Below are 7,776 nucleotides of genomic sequence, written 5' to 3' on the forward strand. Positions count from 1 at the left end.
CCAAAAAACAAGGTGGGGAGTAACTGCAGAAGACACAGGACATTGATCCCTGCCCTACACACACATATGAACACATACAGACCACACACACACATACACACACACACACACACACACAACAAATGTCCTAGTGGATGCTTCTAATCTCAGGTCTAGGGAAGCAGAGAAAGGTGGGTCCCTTAGGGCCTGCTGGACAACCAGTTTAGTCTACTTAGTAAGTCCCAGGCCAGTGAGACCATCTCATTAAAACAAAGTGCTCAGGTAGCTTCTGAGAAAAACATTTGAGGTCTTTCTGTGGCCTCCACACGTGTACACATATTCATGAGCATATAAACACAAACAAGCATGTGTGCATGTACACACATGGTGAGTACACCTGAACCCACCCGTGGGAGGAAGCACAACGGTGTATGATGATGCCTAGCATAATTACAGGAACCTGTAAACACGTAGTTTCTATGGCAATGGGGGCTTTGCTGATGTAACTAAATAAGGACCCTGAGATGGGGACCTTACTCTGGATTATCCAAGTACCCCAATATAATCAAATGGGTCTTTAAATGTAGACGATGGAGATAGAAGACAGTACAGTCAAAGAAAGCAAACTGACAAAAGAAACGAGGCCAAGCAGAAGCTACACTGCCTAGTGTAGGGGGCTGGAGGAAAGGTGTCAGGAACCAGAGAGTGCAGACAGTCCCCAGGAGCTGCAAAGACAACAAAAGACTCACTCCTAGAAACTCTAGAGCCAAAGGCCTCTCCTGACACCTCAATCTTAAAAAGGCAAGCTAGGACTTTGAACTACAGAACTAAAATAATAAGGCTATGTTGTTTTTAGTCATGTAAATGAATGTGGTTAACAAACTTCAATTAATTTGTTTTTTTCTGGCCAAATCTCAATGTTCAAATAGGAGTCAGTGAGCTAACTTTCATACACTAAGCAAGCCCTTTATTTTAGTGTGTAAATGTTGTAGATTTGGTCTAACGCCTATGTTATTTGGGTTCCCAAAATTGCAAGAGAATCCACAGGTAAGACCCTGAGGGTCCCTGCCCCGCCCCAGTTGGTTTTGATTGGTAAATAAAGTTGCTGATGGCTAATGGCTGACCAGGGAGACAGAGGTGGGGCTTCAGGATTCACCAGCAAGGGAAGAAGGATTTAGAACCGCCATGCTAGGAAAGGAGAAAGACCAGGCCTGAGAAGTGTAGGACAGAGAGACAGCCAACGTGTAAGAGTCGGGGATCACGGCCCAGCAGGGCTGCAGGCCTGCTTCCGGGGTGGCCAGGATGGAAGTAATAATTCAGGAATATCAGAGGGTAGAGTGTGCTATCTGCATGGAGATTTGGAGCCATTGAGCTGATTAAGGCATATCAAAATGTGTGTGTGTGTGAGAGAGAGAGAGAGAGAGAGAGAGAGAGAGAGAGAGAGAGAGAGAGAGAGAGAGAGAGAGAGAGAGAGAGAGAGAGAGAGTGAGTTTCAGAAACCGAGAACACTGCGGGCGGGAAGGGAGTGAGGAACGTGCAGTAGCACCAGGGGAAATCTGAGTAGAGATTAATCACCTACTGCTACACATAAACCAACCATAAAATTCTTAACTCTCCACAGCTGATCAGATCCTGCCTCATGCCTCACATAACACCACACCAGCACAAAGGCTGTCCGTGAACTAACTTACTACTCTTCTCAAGGAGGAATCTTCCATGACCAGTGTGTGTTAACACTTCTTAAGAGGAAGCATCCCCTACAACAGCACTTACAGGCAACATCTGATGGTATACCTGACAGAGAGCCACGCCTCAGGCTTCCCTAGAAAGAAATGAGATTAATTGAATAGCAAACTTGCTTCAGAAGCACATTTGCCACGTGTGCTGGTAGACTAATAAAATTCCAGACTTAAAAGAGTCCATCATCTTGATAATTCTCAAGTTAATTTTCTCTTAAAGTTATTCCTAAAAATTAGCAGCCAAGGACCATTTTTAAAGAGAGGAAAAAGTATATAAACAGCAATGACAAAGAGCATGGTAGCCGTGGTCCACTGAAGGCTTTGGAGCGCGCCCTACATGGGACTAGGTTCTGGCTGTAGCTACTACCCACACCCATCTGAGCTCCAGAAGTCTGCAGTGAGCCAAAGCGCTCTTCTTTCTAAGAGTTGTCATAGGATGCTCAGAGACACCTGGCTTAAGGAATGTTTTCCTGAACACTGTTTGTTTTCCATTCTTTTACTAGTTAACTTACCACAGTAAAAACTAAGTTTTTAAAATTTACCATATTGTATTAAATACCATGAAATCCTGGTACGGAAATGATGTCAAGTTAGCCTTGCTTCTCTGCCCATCTTGTTTGTTTGTTCGTTTTGAGATAAAGTTTCTCTGTGTAACCTTAGCTGTCCTAAAACTCACTCTGTAGACCAGGCTGACCTTGAACTCACAGAGCTTAACCTGCCTCTGCTTCCTGGGTACTGGGATAAAGATGTGTGCCACCGGCACCCAGCAAGTCTGCCCATCTTAATCCAAGTATTTTTTTCCTCTGCTTGTTTTGTAATCTTGTGAGGAAGAAAGGCCACAATCTAGTTAATTTCTATTCGTTTTCTACTAACTTTTTTTAGTGAATGATCTCATTTTAGCAGCCCACCAACAGCTATAGGATGGAACTCCAGACACGCTCACACTTAGTCCTTCAGGAGTAGCTTCCCCCATCGGACATGGTGGGGTACATGCCTGTTATCCCAGTCTGCAGAGGCAGAAGGATTGCTATGAGTTCCAGGTTGGTTCCTTTCATCCTTCCTTATGTCCGCTGTCCAACTGTGACTTGATTATCTTCCTTCCTGGATGATCATCTAAATCTTGTAGGCTGCTCTCTCTCTCTCTCTCTCTCTCTCTCGTTATTTTGTTCTCTTGTGTTCTCTTCACCTCTCTCCTCTCCTCCACTATCAAGCCCAGACTGACTTCAGCCCAGGCTGGCCTTGAACTCATGATCCTCCAAGCCTAGGCTCTCAAAAGCTAGGATTACAGGCAGGTTCAGTGATATCTTGTGCTTAAGGCCTGTTTGTCTTAGCACTGTCTTGGTACTTTCCTTCTTTTGATTCACTGGTTAACTTACCAAATGTCTTTTCTCTCCAACCATGCAAGAAAAAGGGACCCATTCTTGTAGCTCCCCAGCTTAATGACTCGCATACTACACAGACGAACAATCAATACTTGCTGATTAACTCAGAACTGGAAGATAGAAACAACACTTATCTGTGTTACCTGTGACTGTCACATTCCAAGACTATCATCTGACTCAGAGTATACTGCACCACAGTAAGCCACATTACGACTGAGTTCTACATCCACAGACTCAAGATGGGCTCAGACGGACCCCTGCCCAAAAGCTATACTCTGAGGTTCCCTGAGTTCTGCTTTTAAAGCCGTTCCCAGTGCAATCTCTACAGTCACAGCTCAAGATATGAGCCCTGAGCTATTGCAGAGGCCACAATGCCTGTCTGCTGCCACACTTTCCTGACATACTAGCTATGAACTCTGATCTCTCTAGAACCGTAAGTCCAAATAAGCCCTTCCTTCTCGAAAGCTGCTTTTGGTCCTGGTGCTTTTTCAGAGCAACAGAAAATAACTAAGACACCACTGTAAACCAAAGAGCTTCCCACCTGAATCCAGGAGATTGTTTTTTGTTTTTTGTTTTTTAATCTAAAAAACGTCCTTTCAGCTTTTGTATGACAAACCTCGTGATCTCCTGAGGTTTTCTGGTTTCCACATTTACTCAGCCTATTCATGAAAACAACAGGAATATATCACATATGTCTGTAATCTAAAGGAACTCAATTATCTACAAAAGAGAAAGAAGAAAAGGTATGTGTTCCATAGCTGGGGTATTCCATTCCACCATGTGTCCTGTGAGTGCTGAACAGGAAATGGATCCCTGCTGTCCTTCTGGTTGGTCCCAGTTCATGCATGCCCCAAGTAAAGCCAACTGACTGCACCTGCACTGGGATTTTTTTTTTTTTTTGAGACAATGTTTCTCTGTACCTCTGGAACTCATTCTGTAGACCAGGCTGGCCTTGAACTCAGAAATTTGCCTGTCTCTGCCTCTGCCTCTGCCTCTGCTTCCTGAATGCTGATATTAAAAGCAAGTATCACCACCATCTGGCCTACACTGGGATTCTTCAGAGCACAAGTCTATCTTCCCAGAACGCCTCAAAGGTACTGTTTGGGAAACCTCCAACCATGTGACTTTGGTAGTGAACCAGCCATGTACCCATGAGCCTAGCCAAGAGTATGCACAGAACATCTGTCTGCAATCTGGCCTGAATCAAGGTCCTTCCCGGAACATGTAAATACTGAAGGCAAGAGTTTTCTCTCACCTCTAGGGCACACCAGTTTGGAGGAGCTGCCAAGAACCTGTTTTTCACACTAAGTAACAGAACAGAATGAGATGCAATCAGAGAGACAGAGATGGGACCAAGATGCCAGAGGTCCTGTGTAAGAGAGGGAAAGGTACCCAGAATCATTTATCTATGTAATGACACCAAATCTCTTCCCAGGTTTGTAAACCAATAAATCTCTTTTGTTTAAGTGCATTTGAACTGATTTTCCTGACACTTATAACAGAAAAAGGCCTAACTTTAAAACATATAACTGTTACCAATGTAAGTGTAAGACAGAAGTCATTAACAGTGGGAAGTCCAAGAGACACCTATGGTTGCTGACCTGAACACAAGATGGACTTAGGATGCCATCTGTACACACTGAAGGTGGCCCAATGGTAACTCACAGACAACCTCATGAATACCCTGGGAATAGGAGGTCAAGAAAAGATGTCATCTAATGTTCTGTGAAACCTAATAAACGAAAGTTTAACATATCTCACTTAAGTACAAAAGGCTGGTTGGTGGTGGTACACACCTTCAATCCTAGCACTCAGGAGGCAAAAGCAGGTAGATCTCTGGGAGTTCAAGGACAGCCTCCTGTACTGGACAGCCAAGGTTACACAAAGAAACCTTGTCTGGAGGGAAAAAAAAAAGGCCTCACTGAATTGGGAAGACAGTTCAGTCAGTACACTGGCGGCCCTGCAAGCATGAGAGGCTAAGTTTAATGATGTGATGGCATCTGTCATTAGGTCCTCAGAACGAGAAGAAGCCAGGCCAGTTGTGGCCCGCTAGCAGATCCCTGGCCCCAGTGACCTGTCAGCATAGCCTGCAGTGCGGCATGGCAACCTGAGTCAATTCCCATGGAAAGAAAGACACACACACACACACACTGATAATTAAATTTAAATTTTTGATTAAAAAAAAGAAAACAAGGTTAAGTCTGGGATGATGGCTTAGTCAGTAGTGTATGAGGCACAAATATGAGAACCTGAGTTTGATACCCCCAAACCCGCACTAAAAAACTGAGCATGGATGATGGAAAAGGGGGTGGGGGGAGATGGAGACGTGGTCTCGAAGGCTTACTAGCTCATACATCTAGCTGAATTTGCAGGCTGTGCCTTGAGCAACAGGTCCTGTCTCAAAACGGAGGGGTGGGAAAGATGGCTGACCAATTAAAGAGGCGTACTTAGCACCAGAGTTTGGTTCCCAGCACCAACACGGGGTTGCTCACAACAGCTTCTAACAACAGCTCCAAGGCCCTACTTCTCCTGTCCCAATGGCTAAAATGTTTATGGACTTGTGGGATAACACTAGGAGGCACACAAAAAAAAAAAAAAAAAAAAAAAAAAAAAAAAAAAAAAAAAAACGCCAAATTCTGGAAGACAGAATGCACTCGACGACTGCCAACAGTCCAATTACAAAAGAAACATACAAAGAAAAAAAACAGCACCTCATTCTGTTAGAGGTCTGTAAAGAATTTTCTCACATAACTCAGTCACTTCAAGCTCAACAGTTCAAACAAAACTGCTCCGTTTATCTTTATTGCGTGTGCTACAGACCAGGTCAGCTAGTGCTAGAGGAGTCAATACTTTTCTGCTTCAATGTCAACATGAGCAAACCCATGACTTAAACACATGTGGGTTCCCCATCCTCAATCTATACTGGAAGCACTTCAAACACACGAGTGTAACATAAACCCACACACAACGATGTGCAATTTTCTCCCAAACAGAGACACCTGGAATAGAGTTAGCGGCACTAGCCAACATCTGTGCTTACGTTACTTGGACTTTTCTTTTTTCTTTTTCTTTCTTTCTTTCTTTTTTTGGGGGCTGGGGGGAAGGGGTCCGGTAGAGTGGGCAGTACAGTCACTACTAGCATTCTGGCAAATAGAGCCCCGCCTACTTAAGGGAAGGCAGGCTCCGGCTGCTACTCCAGATAACCCAGTACAATCCTTTCTTAGAAACACGTCCACTTAGTACACCCAAACTGTGGATTTGCCCCGTGCCTCTGTCCCCGAGTGCCACACCTGGACAGCAAGCCAGGGCACAGGGGTGCCCCCAACTTCCACCTTGCGGCCCTCGGATTGGGGCACACCTGGCAGGAGGTGAGGACGAACCCGCAGCTCAGACTGCACGTCAGTCCGAGGGGTGAGAGCCTCCACCCCGAGCGGCGTGGGAGGGACAGCACCCACCTCCCGGCCGCAGTCCGGGCGTGGGCGCGCCTGTCCTGTAATTTCGCAGGCGGCCGGACCCGGGTGGAAACTGCTGACCTAGTCCGAAGCCAGAGTCCCGAGCCAGCCCGCAGTGGCCGCAGGGTCTGCAAGAGGGACTGGGGCGCAGCTCCGTCTGCGCACCCTGCTGCGCCGGCCCGCACTCGCCGCCCCGCCCCACCCCACCCGTTCGGAATACGCGTTACCTGAGCCTGCGTCCGCCTTGACGGGACCCCGGCCCACGTGACCCCGCGGAGGGCAGCCCACGCACGCGCAGTCTCTGCAGCTAGCCCGCGCGCTTCCGCTCTCTTCCCCAGAGAGGCTCGGCGCTGGGCGGGGCGAGCCTCTGCGCCACGCCCTCCTTAAAGTGAGACTCCATCCGGCCTCTAGGGACTCACCGAAACCGGGCATCTGAGCCAGAGCAGTCTAGTAAATAGACGTCCTCAGATAAAAAGAAACGTCCTTTTCAGTCACTTCACCTGGCCTTCCATAAACTGACCCCAAAGCCAGGGGTCAAGAATCGCGCCAGCCATCCTAGCGCGCAGAAGCCTAAGGCAGAAGGAGTTCAAACTAAGCATGGAGAGTTCAAACCAGTCTGGGTAGAGACAGACCTGTCTCAGATTCGATAAATGGATGAATGGATGGATGGATGGATGGATGGATGGATGGATGGATGGATGGATGCACAGTGCGAGGGTGGGAGTGCATATGGAATTCATTTCGCTGCATTTGGTGGTGGTATCCACTAATTCATTTTCTTTTGAAAGACAACACAGAATTGTTGAGTTTGGTGGGTAGTTGTTGGGGGAAAGAAAAGCATTGTTTTTGCAAATAAGCATGGATCCTGAAAAGTATTCTTTTCCAAATTCTTATCATTTTTAGTAATCATCTTTACATCAAAATAATAGGGTGGGTCACATTATTAAATAAAGAAAGCATCTCCCCCCCCCCCCCCATTTGCTACTGGACAAAGCTAAAACACCCAGGACAGTCTGGCATTTACATTTAACTCTATATGGTGTCATTAACTCGAGGAGGCAGATAGTGTACTTGCTGGGCCTGTCTGTGAACTAGATGTTAGGAGGAAGAGTGTCAGAAGATACTTGGGGAGCGGCCCACATCGGTTGGTTGAGTGTCAGCCAGGCTGGCTATACCTGTGACCTGGGACAGATCCAGAAGTGAGAAAGACAAAGGCCTGCTCTG

General features: G+C 46.5%; 1 protein-coding gene across 1 annotated transcript in view; it reads right to left on the reverse strand.

Moving 5' to 3' along the window:
- The window catches only part of Vps8 (VPS8 subunit of CORVET complex), a 197,273-nt gene extending 190,391 nt beyond the window's left edge, over window positions 1-6,882 (reverse strand). Inside the window, 1 exon segment of the mRNA XM_052157994.1 lies at window positions 6,780-6,882. The gene's annotated coding sequence lies outside the window, so the exon portion shown is untranslated.
- Between the last annotated feature and the right edge of the window lie 894 nt (window positions 6,883-7,776).

The sequence above is a fragment of the Apodemus sylvaticus genome, chromosome 15 (genome assembly GCF_947179515.1).
Source record: "Apodemus sylvaticus chromosome 15, mApoSyl1.1, whole genome shotgun sequence".
NCBI classification, from domain to species: domain Eukaryota; kingdom Metazoa; phylum Chordata; class Mammalia; order Rodentia; family Muridae; genus Apodemus; species Apodemus sylvaticus.